This window comes from Mastomys coucha, unplaced genomic scaffold, assembly GCF_008632895.1.
Source record: "Mastomys coucha isolate ucsf_1 unplaced genomic scaffold, UCSF_Mcou_1 pScaffold15, whole genome shotgun sequence".
Lineage (NCBI taxonomy): Eukaryota > Metazoa > Chordata > Mammalia > Rodentia > Muridae > Mastomys > Mastomys coucha.
This window is the reverse complement of record NW_022196897.1, coordinates 133,271,964-133,291,386: the sequence shown is the minus strand read 5'-3', so window position 1 is coordinate 133,291,386 and position 19,423 is coordinate 133,271,964. Positions and strand designations below refer to the sequence as shown.

The window sequence follows — 19,423 nt, the reverse complement described above, 5'->3', positions numbered from 1 at the left end:
ATGTTTTTATAGAGGACCTGGGTTCAATTCCCAGTACCCACATGGTGCTCAAGAGTCTGTACCTCCATTCCAAAGGATCCAGCATCCCCTTCTGGCCTTTAATAGCAATAGGCACACATAGGTGTATGCACGCGTGTACATACACACACACACACACACACACACACACAAACATTCATTTAAGCAAAGCACTCCTACCCATAAAAAAAAAATAAATAAATCTTAAAAAAAAAAACCCTGAAATATCTATAAACAGAAGTTACCCAGCTGATTAGAAGAATAGTTATAAATTACTGTTTACCAGTTTATCTCTTTGTTTTGTTTCTCCTTGCTTTTGGTTCCACACAGGAATCCACTCTTTACTGATGTCTGAATCTGCTGAAATCTACCCTTTTTCTTGAACAGTTTCATGCATATGTAGTACATGCATACAGATGCATATGTCATCTAACCAACACCATGATCCAGGCTCAGAAGCCTTTGGCTCTAAGAAAACGACCTTGTGCCCCTTTGATAGGTAAGTGCCTCCCACTTCAAGTCTCTGTCAGTCACTGAGCTGTTTGCTCTCCTTACAGCATTGCCTTTCCCCAAATGTCATGGAAATGAATCATATTAACTTAGGCTATGCGCCTGGCTGGTTTGCTTAGTGAATGCATTATTTGAAGGCACTTTATGTTGTTGCATGGCTTAGCAGTCAGTTCCTTTGTGTGGCTGTGTAGTATTCTAATGCAGGTATGTACCATGGACTGTCCAAGCGTTCATCACTTCAAGGACATTTATGTTGTCTTTATGTTTGGGTAGTCGTTAGACATACAGATCCTGTGTGTGTGTGTGTGTGTATGTGTGTGTAGATTAATACTTTTGTTTTCTCTGAGCAAATAGGAGTAAAAGCACTGGGTCACATGTAGGTAGATTTGTGCTTAACCTTAGCAATGCAAGAGAGCGCTAAACTGTTTTGGAGGTTTTTCCTCTCCCTGGCAGGTTGTGCTTATAAGTTCTATGTACTGGTATTTGTACCATTCAAGCATCACTCAGTTGTTCTAGTATAACCATGTTAGTTTTGCTCGGTTGTTTCGTATTTCCACAGTGACAAACGGTGTTGAATATCTTTGCTCTGCCTAGGCATACACATCTATTTTGTAAGTAAAGTATCTTTTGGGGTCTTTACTGAATTCTTTTCCTGTTATTGAATCTATGGTTATTTTTGACAGTGTTTGCTTAGGTAGGCTAGGCTGTCCCTGAACTCATAATCCTGCTGGTTTGCCCTCACAAGTACCAGGATTACAGGCTTGTACCACCACAAAAAGGAAGAGTTTAATATTTTAGATTTTTAAACGCATCTTTGCATTGTCTTAACAGAGTTGTGTTAGAATAAGAGTGTTTTATTTGAAATCCAACTTTTTAATGTTTTCTTTCATGTTCTCTGTGTTTGACGACCTGTTAAGGAATATATGGCCCATGGGTGTGCTGGCGTATGCCTGGAATCCTCAGGAGGCCAAGGCAGAAATCTTGTAACCCTTAAGCTTAGCCTGGGCAACACCCAGACTCTGTCTCCAGAGTAAACAATGACTTCCAAAGATAACACTATTTTTCTAATATGAGGTCAGAGAGATTTTCTCGTGTGTTTTCTAGATGTTCTTTAATTTAATGTTTGTCCATATAGACTTTGAGGTTATTTTTATCTATGGTATGAAGTAAAGACCTAGTTTATGTGCATGTATATGTGTTGGCTGTCCAGGGCATATAATATTACTGTAATTTATAGTATAATTTTACAAATGAGTCTTTGTCTGAAAACACACACACACACACACACACACACACACACACACACAAGAAACAGAAGATTTGGTGAGTCCTAAATCAGTTTTTGGTTTGTTTTGTTTTTGCAAACTGGAGTAACCCAGAGCTTGACACATGCTGTGCAAATGCTGCACCACTGAGCCATGCTTCCAGCCTGGGTTTGTTGTTGTTGTTGTTGTTTTTAAATACAGCTATGTAGTTTGGACTGGCCAGAAACTTATTCTATAGTCCAGTTTGGGATTTCGGATATGAGCTGATACTCCCTGGCTCAGGTGTTGTTAGAACGGCTTGGGAGTTAAGGTGGATTTCACGCTCACTGAGAACTAGCAATCCTATCTAAGCTGTTAAATAGGTCAGAACTGTGAGGTTCAGATCAAAGGAAGATTGGCCCTGCTGCCCGCTGTACCAGTCAGGCTGTGGTTGGATTATGGTCAAAATTTCCATGTAGTATTTTAAAAGATGTTAATGCTTAAAACATAGGATTAGAACAGTCTTGCTGGGTTAGGCCTGGTTGTGCAGGGGAGGAAGAGGGAAGTGAGGACTTGCCTAACAGCTCTTCACGTTTGGTTTTGCTTTGCTTTGTTTTGTTTTGTTAGTGAGACAGGAGGCTGTGTCACCCAGGCTGGCTTTGAACTCACAACAGTCTTCCTCCATCAGCTTTTTTAGTGCTGGGGTGCACTACCACAGCTGGCTACTATCACTTCTGAAGAGCAACAAAGAAAGCACATTCTGGAATGACAGCTTTGTACTGAAAACTCCAGTTCTAATCATCAGCTTACTAGTTTAAAATTCTAATCCCAAGTCACTCTAGCTGTGGGACAAACGAATTGCTTTCCTTTTTTTTCTTTTTCATCTTAAAAAGGTAGATGTGGAAACCCCTATCTCCTAAGGCCGTATTGGGAAGGACTGCCTATAGTGGTGTGCACCAATTCTCCTATAGTTTGGAGGCAGAGTTTCACTTTGGAAGGGGCTTCGTCTTGGGACACCAGGTAGGCAGAAATTTCAGAAACAAGGACAAAGCAGCTGGGTTTATATGCCTTCCCCATGTGACTGATTTAAGATTCCCAGCCTGATCATTTGAACTCAGGCATGAAAGACCAGCCAGAAAGACCCAGGTTTCCTCTTAAACAAAACCAGAAGCACAGAGATCAATGCCATGTGCATAGCTGCAGGTGGTGGTTTGTAGGCACCCCCAAATTGCTGGCTATCTTTCCATTGAATGTTCACAACTCACTCAGGTTGTGTTCTTCCCCTATGCATCAGTCAGTGGAAGCATCAGAGTGCCAAAACAACACCCAAAGAGGCTTCTTCTAGAAAAGCTGGGATTTAGTTCAATTTAGACAGGTGAATAGAAACTGAACACAGGGCTTCGCTGTGTACCTAGGAGCGTTCTTATGTATGTGTGCATGTGCTCTATAGAGAAGGAGACATGGACTGAGGTTGCCTATGTTTATGATGGTGGGCTTTTTATTTTCCCGGCAAAAAACCATATTAGGTTAGTGTGCATCCTTGCCAGGCATGGTGGCTCCTGCTCATAATCTCCGGCATTTAGGAGGCTAAAGCAAGATTACTTTAAGTTCAAGGCCAGTCTGGGATCCAGAGAAGTTGCCATGAGACCCTATCTTAAAAATGAACAATGACAACATAAACAAATGAAAATAAAACAAAATGATATACCTTGTATATAATGGTCTTTTTAACTAGAAAAAAAATAAAGGTAATGGACTAACATCAGGACCATAGATCAAGTACAGCTTTCTAGAGGGCTGACCCTTGATAGCCAACATGGAGTTTCTGGGGAAGACTGGAAGGTGGGTCACACCAGGCTATGTGCCATTTCCCTAGAGCATGATGATGAAGAGCCAGGCTTCTAGAGCCAAGAGGCCTCTAGGAACTTGGCTCTTAAACCCATTGGACCTCCACTGCCTCCCCATGACCATTACTGATTACTGGCAGCTTTAATGGTGAAGAGACAGTGGCATGACACCCACTAAGGACAATGCTAGTAGCTTTTTAGCTATGCAAAGAACTTAGGTAATCCAGTTAGTCTGGGGCAGAGGGTGAAACAGGGAGGTGACTGTGAGACTTCAGAGGGACTCATGACAAATAGGCTGGAATTAGACAGAAGGAATGCAGAGGTTATCTCTGAGGCAATGATTAACCAGGAGGGGTCTTCAGGAAGGAGCTTGGGGTTTTAGAAGAAGCACTTGAGCACCAGACAGGCCAATAAATTGCAGGAGGTACAACAGGAGACAGGCAGAGCAGTTAAGAAATGTGCAAGAATCAGGCAAGAAGATAAAGCCAAGGAGCAGGGGAGGGAGACAAAGACAACGAGAGGGGTGAGGAGTAGAGAGAGTGAGGAACTTTCAAAAGGTAGAAGAGTTCAGTTAGCTATGAGAGGCAGGTTAGGTGAAGGGAATGACCCAGGTGTTAGGCTTGATTAAAAAGAGAAGCCAGGTGGAAGGGGTTTCCAGGGAAAGAAAAGAGAGTGTGCATGCGTTCATCTGGAGGAAGTGACAGGTTTTCCAAGTTAAAAGGCTCCAAAGCTGATAACAGAATGGCACGGAGGCCAGAGGAAGAGGGTTAACCTGAGATGCCAGCGTGGTGGTTGTCAACAGGTTGGGAGGCTGACCTTTCATTGGGATGGAGGCATCTCAAAAACAACAGTGACAGAGCAGCTGGGCTTATGTGCCTTCCCTGAGTGACTAAAGTGGGGCGCACACATTCATGAACATACAATGTGCCTGGCACAGTGAGAACTCAGTGACCTTTACTATTACCACTGTTGCCGGGACAAAAGCAAAAAGCTGAGGAGGGATCCCAAGGTGGCAGAGGAAGGGTAAAGACACAGCCATGACGTATAGGAAGGGTTTTATAGGAAAGGGGGAAGAGGCAGAACCCTAAGAACAGAGTGCAGGAATCAAGAGAAGAAATGCTGTGAGGAAAGAGAAGGTGCTAATGGGTCAGAAGATCCAAACAGAACTTAGCAAGGGTCCACTGGACCTGATGATACATGGGCCCTGGTCTCTGCTTGAGGCAGGAGGCTAGTGGCAGAGGCTAGGGTGGGAGGGTATTGAAAGCAGACAAAGTCAAATACATGCTTGGCTTAGAAAAGAAAATAAGAAAACCACATAAAGTTTTGGAGAAATATATAAAGTTGCTGTGTAGAGTAAAATATCTTCTTGTCAGATGTGGCACCTAGTGGTTCCTCACCTCAGAGCAGATGAGAATGCAAACCGATATTGGATTGACTTCGGCTTAAACTCTAAATCCAATAGGTGGAAGAAGAAAGGAGCAGGTGAGGACTTAAAATGAGAAAGGCCAATTGCAGCAATCACAGGTGCCTGATAACTGACTGGGCCACAACCTTGCAAGGAGCTTTCTCTCTGGAGTGCTGGAGTGCGGTCTGGGTGAACCCAACTCCTCCAAGAGACTCCATTACTTTGTAAGGAGAGAGAATGTCTGCATGTAACTGTATTTGCACCATCAATAGAGTAAAAGTTTCATGACTCTTCATTCTTTGTTTTTTTTTTTTTTTTTTTTTTTTTTTTTTTTGAGACAGGGTTTCTCTGTATAGCCCTGGCTGTTCTGGAACTCACTCTGTAGACCAGGCTGGCCTCAATCTCAGAAATCCGCCTGCCTCTGCCTCCCAAGTGCTGGGATTAAAGGTGTGCTCCACCCGCCCCACCATTCTTTTTTTCTTTTTTTCTTTTTTTTAAATCCCTTGGTTCAATGGCATGTGTGGGATGGAGTGGGCATGCTGACCAGCTGCCTCAAGGGAGAAGATTCTCCTGGGAAGGGAGGTCAGCCTGGTGTTGCTCTCAGGCTCTCCACTAAGCCTCCAGAAATCTGAATTCTGGGTAGTGGCCATAAACCTTCTAAGGAGAACCAGTGCTATCTGCTTGAAGCTGGAGAGTGGAGCTAGGCTGCCGTCAGCCAGATTGAGACTAGAGTCAGGAGGAAGGATTTGGAACCAAGGAGAAGAAGCAAGCTCAGGGGTGAGGGAAGCAGAGGCTGGATCTGGTACATAAAGGGTCTATAAAAAAGCCTCTACATTTCAAACCAAGTCTCTGTAAACAAAGGCACAGTGCAACCTGGGGTTGGGAGGAAGCTGGGCAGTAGTCTGAACTTCCAGGGACTGGGCCATAACAGCAATTACTTCAATGATTTCAAGTGAGTCCAAGTATTGGTAGCCTTGCGAACCTGGGAAGTAAGTGACAGTGAAGGTTTGAGAAGCCTGAATCCTTGTCTAACAATCAGATAAGGCAGGAATAAAGTACCCTTAAAAATCATGGCAGAAATGCTTTGGAAAGAAGAGTCATGAACAAAGCACAAAGTTTGACTTCAATATAACTGAGCGTCCCACACAATCAACAAGTATTAAGATTATGGCTGTGCAAACAAAATGAAACAGAAGCCTGGACAGACTGACCATCTAGGGCTACCCAGCTGGGAAGCAGGGAAATTTAGAGTTTCGATTTGACTTCCTAGAAGGTTCTGAGATCACACAACTTCTTAGAGATGGCAGCATAAGGGCTGGGGAAGCCACGGGGAGAAACAAGAATTTGAGTGCGGGATGGTGTCTTTGATTGGAGATGCGCACCAGGAAAGCCTGGTATTTTTCCCTGGGTATCACCAGGATCATTCCACCAGTCACAGCTTGGAGGGTGTGTGCCATCGATCATGGAGGGCTCCTGTCTCAATGTTGGGTGGCAATCCATAGCACCTGTGTGTAGTGGCTGAGTAATTCTTAGCAAGAAGCACCATAGAGAACTACCAGGGTAATTGTGGGAAACACTGCAGTAGGCTCCTCACCAGGGCAGGATTCCAAGCCCTCAGATGGCAAGTGCCCCTCTGCTTGGATTTTTAAATTCAGAGTCCCTTCTAATGAATTGCCTCCACTTACATTGCTTGCTACCCACCCTGTCTTCACCTTTGTTCTTGGTGGAACTAATTAGGCTCAGTAGTTAATTAGTAAGACCCAAGATTCAAGAGAACAATGGCAGAGCTTCCTCTCCCCAGCTCCTCCCTTTGTAGGGCTCCAACAACCAGGTAAGGGGTTTCTGCATTCCTAGACTTTCTTTTTATCTCTTTATGCATATCAGGCAGGATTCTTTCTCCTGAGATAAACGCCACTGCTGGCTGAGACCACCATCTTTTTTCAGAGTTGGACCAGACAGCACTATGACATCCTTAACAAGTCATAGTCCATCCCTGTAACCACCCCCCATCTGTAAGGAGGCTTGAACAGGTTTGTCTCTGGATATCAGTCTCTGTGTAAGGGAAGCCAGTTGTTCAGAGGACCTGCCTGTGTCCTGTGGTAGTGTCTCATAAGCTTTCCGGCTGGGGCCCAACATGTCCATGCTCAGAACCCCCTGCCGCCCACAGGACTGATGACAGGGTTCAGTCTCTGGGCTTTGCACTGCACTAAAACTCTGTAAAAATGCCACTGTGGTCTCTGCAGGTACGTATACAGCTCAGACTTCAGCCTAGCTTCAGAGAGTCACCTGATCAGTTTGTTGGTGAATTAATAACCTTAGAACTTTTGTAATTTATGCAATTCATTTTTACTATTATCACCACCACCACCATCATCATCATTTACTTTGGGGTACAGTTAGAACAAACTATTTATGGGTACCCCAGGGGACAACTGGGACCTTCCTGTTACAGAATTTTGAGTAGAAATCCAGCTCACCCTCAGCCAACTCACAGCTACAGACACAGGGTGGCTACAAGGAGCTTTAGGCAAAACCACACAGGAGCAACCTCCTGCTGCTTCCTATTCTCAATTACATTGTACGCCACCCTCTCATCCCCATGCTCCCTGTCCATTTCTGCGATTCATCTGGCGTGCCCTCTCCACTTCCCATGGAGTGGCCAATCACAATGCACTTTCAGCTTCCAAGAGGGGTGGACCCAAGAGATCATACTCACTCGGTTGGGTGATCACTCACTGCCTACAGGACACATGATGGTTTTGTGCCTCAGTTTTCCCCATCTGTAAGTAAAGATAATAGCAGTGCCATTCTACTAATTCTGGGTACAGTCCTCTCCTTCCCATTTTCTCCGCTCACTCCTCTAGAGACCCCCCCTCACTCCAGCTCGCTTGCTTTGCAGGAGCTCTGTCTTTTTACACTCCCTCACTCAGCCCATCTTCTCTCCCTTCCCACACCAGAAGATCTGACCCTGTCCGATCTACTGATTCCTTTGGGGAGGTTCTTATAATCTTTAGGGTCAGGACCATGTTCTTCAACACTGAATGTGAGCAAACCCTTCCCTGGACTCATCTTCCAGTTTCACTTCCAGATCATCATTCCTCCTCCCAGGAGCTCCATGAGATTATACTCTGTCTAAAATCTCCCTTCCCTCTTATGGACACATACACACATCTACAAGCATGGACACTGATACACAGACACATACATACACATGCACAACTATATATATATTATATTATATGTATACTATATATACATATAATATGTATACTATATACATGTATATATACATATGCACATATATACATGTATATATATAGTACTACCACAAAGCTATACTCCCAGTCCTTCCTTATATTTTTATCTATCTGAATATTTAATTAATTTCTAAAAGTTCTGTTTGATACAATATCAAATAATAATAAAGCATCCAGATGTGTAATTAGTACAATTTTGGAGGAAATTTGCATTATATTACAAAATTTTTTAAAACTCCCCCCTTTCTTTTTGTCTCTATAAATCTACCTCTGAGACTTAGGACTTGTGAAATAATCAAGTGGCTGAGACCTATTTTCAAATCAGTTGTCCACCACATCACAGTGATGGCTATATGATTGATGTAGGAACTTTTTTGTATTTGCTGAAGTTTAGGTGACACAAACAAGAGAGAAGCAAATTATTGTGTCTTATTTATTCTTGCTAAATATATGTCCCAAAGAAGATCAAACTGTCAGCATGTTTACTTTGGACCATTGAAGACAGATTAAGTGGGATGGACAGATGTCTCAGTGGAAAAAGGCTCTTGCTGCCACGCATGACAACCTGAGTTCCATCCCTGGAATGCCCTTGGTGGAAGGAGAGAACCAGTTCCCAAAGGTTGTCCTCTGATCCCCATGTGTGCTATGGTATCTGCAAGTACCCCCAATAAATAAATGAGCTAATAAGTATTATTAGCCCTGGCCCGTTGTCATATACTTATAATGCTAGCATTCGGGAGTCCAAGTCAAGAGAACAACAGAGAATTCGAGGCCAGCTTATGCTACACAGAGAGGCCCTGTCTCAATAACAAAATAGAGCAAAACAAACTAACAAAATAAACTTTGAAAAAATAGATTTTTTATTATATTAATACTGGAGAAAAAGTATTTTTATTTAATGTCACTTTAAGTTTTGAAATAGGTAAGTGAAGACTTTATTTTCTGAATCATTAATCTGGCAATATTGAAAAGTCTGCCCAAGATTGGCAGACTCTCTCATATGTTTGCAGAAGGTCTCTGACTTGCTAGGGTGCTTGTGGCCAGGGATTGGTAAGGTCCCAGGGAGAATTTCTAGGTTCTGTTGCTTTCTTAGGCACAAGTTCTTATTGCATATATATGACAGGCTTGCCTGGGAAGCCCAGGGGATTGGATTTTAACCTTGGCACTGAAAAGGAAATAGAGGAAGACAGGGAGAAGGATAGAAAGGAAGAACTGCAACATACCTACACACTTACCTACCTACCTACATAGATACATATATTCATGCATACATACATGTATATGTATGAGTGTATATGTATATATATGAATATGTCATTAGGCGAGTTAACTCAGGAAAGTATGTAGTGAGTGCCTACCCACTATTGATTGTTATCATGGTTGCATATGTATATGGCTTGTATTTCTGTGAATTCCTGGAGGAGCAAGAGGCATCCTATCATGTTTACCACCTTAATTCTGTATACACATTCAAACAGAACAAAAACAAACAAACAAACCTACTGCTGAACCTTCTTCGGAAAGATTCTGAGTTTTTTTTTCCAAATTCAAAGACAAGGCTAAGACTTCTCCTCCAACGCAAAGCTAATCCAGGAACAGGTAGGGGAAGAATCTCAGGTCTGCAGTTTGGGCAGCCCAGAACACAATAGCCTGCTGCCCCTCTGTTGGGGCTCCAAAGTTGAAAGCAGGCTCTGCTGGGACAACAGGAACTCTAGCTGGGGTCATCTGAGAGGTGACCCTGACTCTTTCCACCCTATGAACAAAGGGCAGTTATAGCTCTTTTGCAAGAACTAGAGAGGAAAGGGAAGGGCTGGTTCATCAAAGGCTGGGGACTTATTGGCTTAGTTTCTGCTCGAGATGACCACCTGTGCTCAGTTTCCTAGCCTGTAACATGGTAGCCTTCAGCTGGTGGTCTCTAGTTCTTTCTGATGTATGTCTGCGGGGGTGTCATTTTGATTTATATGAAATTTTGAACCGTCTCATCCCTCCCCTCCTCCCCGCATCAAGTCTCTCACCTAGACTTCACGCTTTGTGACCCCAACTTCAAAGCCAGGTGATATGGGCTCCTTGCAGAAGTGCCAGAGACAACAATGAGGCTTGGACTGAGGTTGTGTGGGGGCTGCCCAGCTGGCACTTCTTAATCTGGTAACTATTGTGTTCAAAGCCACTGGCGCAGCCGCAATGGAACAATAGGTTTGGCAGTTCTTGCCAGCAAAGACAAGCAGACCCTGAGCAGGCCTCTAAGAACACTCAGTAAAAAAGCATAAAAAATATAAAAATCTTTTTTGTTCTTGGTTTAAAATGAAGAAATAAATGTAGTACTTCCACCGGAAAAAAAAAACTTACACGAAAGGAAGTAAAGGTCCTGCTGAAGCCCTATCCTCTGTCCAGACAACTAGCTCCTTGGGGTGATAGAAGTCTTACCTTCCTTTGTACTTAGGATCTCAGAGCCAGCTCTGTGCCTGTTGTTTGCTGCTTAGCACAGTGGGCTCTGGCATCTTTTCTTCTGAGTTTTAATGACTGTCAAGCATCTCTGCAATGCCAGGTGCCAAAAGGAATTGGAACAGTAGGCAGAGAATGATGTGCTGTTATAAACAATACTAAGATGAGCATCCCTGGGGGAAAATCCATTTCATTGAGTCAGAATTTTTGACTTTTTTCTTTTTCTTTTTTGAGACATATATATCAAACGTACTATGTATCTGGGGATGCCCTTGAATCTCTGATGCTCCTGTCTTCACCTGTCAAGTGTTGAGATAACAGGTATTAGCTGATATGCCCGGTTTATTTGGTGCTGCATATCCAACCCAGGGCTTCATGCACGCTAGACCAGCTATCAACTGAGCCACATTCCTAACCCTTGACTTTTTTTTTTTAATTTTTTCCTTTTTTTTTTTTTTGCATTTTGATAATTATACACTTACATAAAATAAAGTCTTTAAACCCCATGGGGATACTGCAGGTTTCACTTAGAATGATATTTTCCCTGCAATATCCTATTATAAAGACCTTTCTAATGTAAAGCACAGTTGGGAGGAATGTGTAAAGTACACCCATGTATACATGTATGTAAGGTGACTTTGGTGCCTTAACTCCTGTCTCTGGCATGCTGAGGAGAAATTAACTCATGGAGAAATTTTTGTCAGATTTCAACTGGTACCCTAGGGACATAATAATCATGGCAGTTCATTTTGTATAATAATAATGATTATATTTTATAGAATTTAGTATTTTTTTAAAAGTGTCTTTAAGTCTGTTTTCATGCTCAGTTATCCTCAAGATATAGGAAAACTCAGATATTACTTGTGTACTTGTAGGTGATGAAACACATGGTCAGAGAAGTTAGGGGACCTGGTTAGGTCATACAAAAAGACAGGAGAAGCTGACAGTAGCATGCTGGCTCTCAGCTGAGTCATGCTTTTGCACACATGCACACGCGTGTGCATACACACACACACACACACACACACACACAAACACGACAAGCTACAAAATGGAGTTCAACATTTTAGCCAGTTTCAAACCCTTTTCTAAAAGAGAAATTCATCTTAATCTAAGGAGTGGGTCAAAGATGAACCATGACTGGGCTTCAGAGTTTCAGCACAAGCGCTGCGCTTTCCAGGAGAGAACAAACCTGGGCAAATGTGAAGGTTCCGGGAGGCTGGGTCTCACCCTGGAAAGGAATCCCAGTACAACTTAGTATGGACCCCAAGTTTCTCCCAAAGGCTTACATGTTAAAGGCCTGGTCCCAGACACTATTAGGAGGTAGTGAGGCCTGTAAGAGGAGGAAGCTAGTGAAAAGGAGTCAGGTCCTTGGGATATACTCTTGAAGGGATATTCAGCCTTTCTCTTCTTGTTTCTCTCTTTGATTTCTGCCCATCCTGAAGTGAACAGGTCTCTCCACCACTGCCATGAAGGGCTGTGCTACCATATGGTCTAAGTAGCAGGGCCAAATGACCATTGACTGACACCTCGGAATGCCACAAGTCAATAAAAAGCATCCCCCCACCCAAGGTTTACTTGTTTATTTATTTTATGTGCATTAATGTTTCACATGTATGTTTCTATGTGCAAGGAGGTTGGTTCTACTGGAACTGAAGTTATAGACAGTTGTAGGCTGCCAGGTAGGTGCTGGGAATTGAACCCAGATCCTCTAAAAGAGTAGCCAGTACTCTCAACTGCTGAGCCATCTATCTCTTCGGCTCCATGCTTTCCTTCCATGCTTTAACTTAATTACATCAAGCATTTTGTCACAGTAACAGGATGCAGATTGGCTTAATACCCTATCATCCCATACCTAACACTGGCTAAGGCAAGAGAGCTTTTACTGGGGTCCTGTGTGAACTTTCATCATTAACAAGGTGTTTCCCCCGCTGTGGCATGGAAGCTTCAGGGTGGTATAGAAAATCAAGCAGAAGTGAGACCTGGGGAACTGAAGCAGGGGAATCTTTAGGGATTCTCACAGGCTACATTTCCCTGCTTAGATGTCTTCTGTCCTTTGCCATATAATAGGGGAACTGCCTCTGCCTGGTAGACTGCCCCCAGCCTAGTTATGAACTCACAAAGTGATTTAAACTAACAGAGAACTCTCCATCATCCTGCCCTCTTCCTTCCAAACGTTGGAATTGTGGCTAAGAGCCACAATCACACATACCAAGCCATCAGGGTTGTAACTACAGAGTTTCCCCAAACACTGGAACTCCGGACTGAACTCAAGGGCATGAGGATTCAGAGACGGTATTTCCAACTCCATAATTTTCTTGCAGAAAAACACTGTCTGCTTTTCACACATCTACAGGAGTCAACCTTAGTGTTTACTCTGTCTCTGTTTTGCTGTCTGTCTGTTTCTGTTCTCTCTCTCTCTCTCTCTCTCTCTCTCTTTCTCTCTCTCTCTGTCTATCTCTCTCTATCTATCTATCTATCTATCTATCTATCTATCTATCTATCTATCTATCTATCTATCTCTCTCTTTCTCTCTCTCTCTCAATCTCTCATTCTCTGTCCTCCAAAAGAGCAGGTGTTGGGTGTATAGCATAAAGAATGAGAATTGGAAAGCCATCTGAAGTTTTTTGAGCAAGGCCAAGCAGGGCAGTCTGCTTGTATTGTCCTTTAGGGGGAAAAAAATCAATGAAATTTCATTTTTAGACAGTCAGTTCCTTAAGCGCCAAAGTATTCATTGGAACACCAGAGGCAAGCGAAGTCCACCCTTCTAGCCCTCATTGATTTTGCTGCAGCCAACAGAGGGGCTAATTTCCCAGAGCAGATCTGAGGACGTTTCATAGAGTAGGAAGAGGCCTGCGAACTTGTAATGAGCTAGGTGGGTATGTCCAGAGAACAGGAGCTTCAAGCAGGATTTCCTTATTGCTCCTGTTCCTTCATACTGGGGATGAAACCCAAGGCCTGGCACATGCTAAACACATGCTCTACCACACACCTACATCCCCTCATACCGGCCTTTGGGGACAATTCTCTTTCCAGAGACAAAAATTCTTCCATAAATGCCATCAATCTAGTGGAAATTAAGAGACTCTCAGAATTCGCAAACTGTACTTAACATGCTTTTTCCAAGATAGGTGATGGAAATTTTCTTTTTTCTTTTTTTGCATTGGTTATGAAATGCGCGCTAGGTTGGCTTCCTTCTCTTGCCTCTAGTAGGCTATACTTCTCTTGTGGAGTCCACATGAGTCTGAGCCTGGCATTGTGGAGACTAAGGAAGGATTTGACAGACGCATTTTTTTGCAGGCCTCTAGAAGTCTAGTACCTACCCAGAGAGTTGGATACAATGATTGCCTTTTCTTTTCTTCCATCTCTTTCTTCTTCCTTAGCCTTTCTTCCTCTCTCCTCCCTCCCTCCCTCCTTCCCTCCCCATCCCTCCTTCCCTCCCTTCCACCCTCTCTCCCTCCCTCCCCATCCCTCCTCACCTTCCTTCCACCCTCTCTCCCTCCCTCCCATCCCTCCTTCCCTTCCTTCTACCCTCTCTCCCTCTCTCCCTTCCTTCCTTCCTCACACCCTCTTTTTTCTCCTTTTGGTTGTCTATCCTGGCCTTGAATTCTTGGGCTCTTATGCATTAGCCTCTAGTGTGCTGGAATTAGAAGTGTTTACTTGTTCTGATTTCAGTCTTCATGGAGAACTGGGTTCCCCCAAGTGTTTACCTAGAGGCTTTGTTTGGTGCAGTCACTGGCCGAGGCTGTTCCTTTAGTAACGAGACTGGGCTTAATCTTCACTACATCATTTTTGCCATGGCTCAGATATGGAACTGATGCCAACAGAGCCATTACATAGTGTCTGATTATGAAACCCATACTAGTTTTGAACTCACAGTTTTATAATCCTCCTGCCATAGCCTCCTGAGTGCTGGGATTACAGACACGTCACATTTAAAATCATCTTGATAAGAACTTTACTTGGTCACAGAGGATTATAGATAATTACACACCAGGTCCCCCTTCCTCAAAGAATCTCCTGCTGAAGAGAATCAAGTCAGGTCCCCAAGCAAGGGGTAGAACTCACGTTTAATATCCCTCCAACCCCACCCAGGTGCTTTAAATAGATTTCCTCAGTTAGTTAGTCCCAGGCAACCACACTGTGAGTATTGCCAGTTAGCAGACCAATACAGGGAGATGGAAGAGAGCTTGAAATGACTTACTGGACACAGCTAAAGAGCAGAGACACAAGGCAAGCAGATTGGGACCAAAGTCCAGTCTTTCGTCTGCTGTAAAGGGCAGGATTCCAATAACTCTTGGACTGATGGAGACCTGCGGATGCCCAGGGAAAGTAACAGCTGGAGAGAGTTTGTACCTGGTGGGGTTGGTAAGGTTTGCATAGGACGTGTCTCTGCATGCAGAGACTCGGAACTCAGGAACCACCACCAAGATTGTGATCCTGCCTTACCCCTAGGCACAGGGGAATTTGCCTTGACCTGGGGCTGCCCCCATGGTAGCTGAGAGCCCTGCCTAGCTATTAAGGTATAGATGGTGACTTTTTACCTATACTCTGCATTGGGGAACAGCCAGATGGCATCTGGGCTGATGCCGTGCGTCAGGCTGACTAATCTCTCCAGGTACACAAGAGCAAACACACAGTCCGGGACACCATATGTCCTTGACTCACAGCCACCACCACTCAGAGCCATGACCATTCCGTCTGACATATGTTCTCCTGGGGCAAGGTGGGAGATGGGCCAACGGAATGGAGGAAATGTCTTACAATCGAAGACAGAGAGACATAAAACACAAAGAGAGAGTGTGTGTGTACCCAGTAGTTATATCCTAAAACACATTTATTGAGATATTTTTATTTTGTCACCCTGGGCATTGAACCTAGGGTATAGTAAACAAGTATGTTATACTACTGAGGTAATTCCCAGCCCTAAAGGACATTGTTTATGTTTATTTTTATTATTATTATTATTATTTTGTATTTTTGATTTGGTTTTATTGATACAAAATACTTTCCTGTAGCTAGCTTACAAGAAAGAACTTATGGTGTGGCTTAGGTTTATCTCTAATTATGCTGTTATTTATTTATTTATTTATTTATTTATTTATTTATTTATTTATTAAAACCCATTGTATTTTACTGCAGGCACTGATCGAGTTCTTCCCTCTTCCTAGTGTTCAGCCTCAGATTGGCACTTGCAGGCTGCAGGTGGGGAACTGGAGGGGGAGGGGTGGGCTTTGTGCATCCTTTTTCTTTGTTTGATGGTTTGGAATTTCACCCTGAGTTAAAAGTTGAACAGTTCCTGGGTTAGTTTAAAGGGTCGCTTGTTGAAATTGGGAAATGACATCCCAACAGGGTGCCCATTTCCCTTGTTCTTTCCAGGGACGCCAGCAGAAGAAACTAAGGGGGTCACCTGTAAGGTAGATTAGGTGCTCAGGAGCAAGGACACTGGAATATTTCTGAGTGGATGGTTAGTACCCACTAAGAAATTAATGACTCTTGAAGCTTGCAGCACCTTCATTCTTTAGTCCACCAGAGTAATGGGAGTGACGTTAGTTAACTCGTTTAAGTGCAGGATCATAGATGCTTTGAACTGAAGGAGTCACCCTCCCCTTACCCCCACCCCCACCATTCTTTTCAGGCACACAGGGTAAAGCCACTCACCATAGTGCACTGGAAAGGGGGCTAGGTGGGACTAGAACTCAGAGGCTCTAAAGGATCCAGGGCTTTTCCAGGACTATGAAATACAGTGATGGGGGAACTGAGAGTGGAATGTCTGTTTTCCACACTGCAAGTCACCTGGGCTTTGCAGTCAGAGCTAGGAGGAAGTTAGAAATGCTCTCAAGTTCTGATAAGAGCAAAAGGCATTCCTGAGGAGTCTCCATCTAGGTGAGGTCAAGAGCTTCTGAATGTTTGTGGTGGTTTCCTGTTCCCCAGCCCAACTACCTTGATAATACGTGAGGTGGATCTTATCATCTGCACTGATAAAGAAGTGGAGGGCTTCAGTGGTCAAAGGGTCTTTCCCATGCAAGGACATCCATAAGATGGGATTTGAACCTAGCCCACTGTGTATGATGTTTAAAGGATCTACTCAGAGGTTTGGGAAGACAGAGTTTAGATCTGGACACTCTTAGAGACATCAGAGGCAGAATATAATGTATTTGCTGAAAGTACTTTGAAAGTTTCTAGGTCAGCAGCCAACAGATGGGGCTGGGCAGAGATGGCCCCTAGGAAAGTAAGATAGCGTTTACCTCCTCTTAACACTGCATTTCCAAACTCTCTCTCTTAAAAGACAGAGTTTTCTAACTTTTTTTTAATCCCCTATTTTCTCTATAAGGTTTTGTCTAAAAACCAGCTCAGATTCAAGAATGCCCATAACAGCGACACGAGACAGAACTTTGTTTCCCCTGTACAATACTGGACTTAACTATGGGAGGCTCAGAGTTTAATAGAATAAGATTGCCTTTAAGAGATAAAAGTTTGTAAACATATCCTTCTTGGTAGGCATAAAATTTCCACCCATTTATCTATTTATTATTATTTAGACAGAGTAGTATAAGGTAACTCTGGCTAGCCTGGAATTTCATGTGAAGAAGGGGGTAGCCTCAAACTCACAGAGATCTGAGTGTTAAGATTACAGTTGTGTGCCACGAAGCCTAGTCTTCTTGACTTTCTCGGACATCAGAATACATTTTTTTTATTATTATTATTTTGAAAGAGAGAGACAGTTGACTCACAAGCTCAATCCAGTTTCATCCAGTTGCTCCTACAGGGAAAGGCACTTGTTACTATTATACCTGGAAGTGTTATTCTTGTTTGGTGTCTTAGTTAGAGTTTCACTGATGTGAACAGACACCGTGACCAAGGCAACTCTTCAAAGGACAACATTTAATTGGGGTTGGCTTACAGTTCAGAGGTTCAGTCTGTTATAATCAAGGCAGGAGGAGCTGAGAATTCTACATTTTCATCTGAAGGCTGCTAGTAGAAGACTCACTTCCAGGCAGATAGGGTGAGGGTCTTAAGCCCACACCCACAGTGACACACCTACTTCAGTAAGGCCACACCTTCAAATAGTGCCACTCCCTGGGCCAAGCATATACAAACCATCCCATTTGGAATATTGGAAAACGCCATTTTGAAAAGATCCAGGCAGATATGAACCAAGATGTTATGGACTTAGTGGCTTCTCACTCCCTTTCATGGGATGCACCTTCACATGGTGAGAATGTCTCAACAGACTTCTGACTGGGACCCTCAGGGAACCTTATACACACTAGGAACTGCCTTTCTGTTCAAATGCACCCTCTGCCACTTTCCTCCTGGCAGCCTTTCCAGTATTCTACACCAAAAAAAAAAAAAAAAAATCAGATATGAAGCCTTCCTGGAGCCCCAGCAGGACGAGCCCCCAGAAGGCATTTCAACAACTTATGTGCTACTTAACAGGTGACTTCCCTCCCCTCTCTGCTCCCCTTCACCTTGGTTCCTGATGTCTTCTTCCCACTAGGGAGCCCTCCACTCTGTGCTGCTGTAACAGAACACCTGAAGCTGGATAATTGCAAGCAAACATCCACTTCTCACCCCTTTGGAGGCTGAGAGGTGCAAGATCCAGGTTCTGGCATCTGGTGATGACCTTGTGGCTGTGTCCTCACACAATGGAAGGGCCGGACAGAGGGAGAGAGAGGCCAAACCCATTCTTTGTATGGAAACCACACCCCCAGTACTGAGCTTTCTTCTGCACTAATCCTTTACCCCAGGGCTTGCTCCCAGGGCTTGAATACATCCCCCTCCAACCTCCACTTCCCAATACCACCATACTAATAGTTGAATTTCCCAAAACAAATAAGCTCTGGGGAACACATGGAAATCCCAGCATGCCCCGACTCCTACGTGAGCCTCCGGAGGAATGAAAGCTAACCTTTCCCTCAACTTGGTAAGCTTACAGCAGGCTTTTCCCCCTCCTTCTTTCCTCTGGCAACACAGCCCACCGCAGAAGCCACAAGGATTATTTTCCTTCCTCTTTCCTCTGTACTGGAACTCTGTCTTTCAGTCGGTTACCCATTTCTATGTAGATTTCAAAAATCTTTCCAACCTGTTTTTTCCTTACTTTCAATTCTCTTAAGTCAAAACCTTCAGCAGCATTTTAGGTGATTTTAATTACTTCCTAGGGCTTCTAGTCACTACTTTATCCTCTTTCTAATCCATCCCCCATGTAACCTCGTGCATCCTTCAAAGATGACCACATACTTCTCTCTCTCCCACAAACCCCAGAACTCATGACTGCCAGGGAGGAAGAGATGCACGTTCCATAGATCCATGCATCCTCAGGAGCAGACCTATACCCTCATGCTCTCTCCCAGTTGTGCCATTACCAGGTAGCCTGCTCCATACTTTCTGTCTTCAAAGAGCCTACCATCTTTGTTAATTCTGGGTTTGGCTATTCTTTGGCTTTCAAATGTGTTTTCAACCCTATTTCATGAGATTGAGATTCCCACTATCTCCTTAGGGCTTAGTTACCCAGAGGACTCAGCACCCATCCAGGTTACCAATGTTATCCCTTCAAGTCTGCCGCAGTGCTTCTTTGTCAATGAAAGCATCAAATCTCCAATGCTAGCCTCCCACCCACATCTCTACCTGTTTTATTCTTTTCACAGGCCTCACTGGCTTTGGGCAGGTGCTGAAATTCACTTTTTTTTTTTTTTTTTT

The 19,423-nt window shown here is 43.6% G+C and overlaps 1 long non-coding RNA gene across 2 annotated transcripts in view; it reads left to right on the top strand.

Annotated features, from left to right (window-relative positions):
- Nucleotides 1–19,423, top strand: part of LOC116092410 — a 78,419-nt gene that overhangs the window by 30,812 nt on the left and 28,184 nt on the right. For both annotated transcript variants that reach the window (XR_004119255.1, XR_004119256.1), the window contains exon 3: nucleotides 349–517. This is a non-coding gene — a long non-coding RNA (uncharacterized LOC116092410). The remainder of the gene's footprint in view (nucleotides 1–348; nucleotides 518–19,423) is intronic.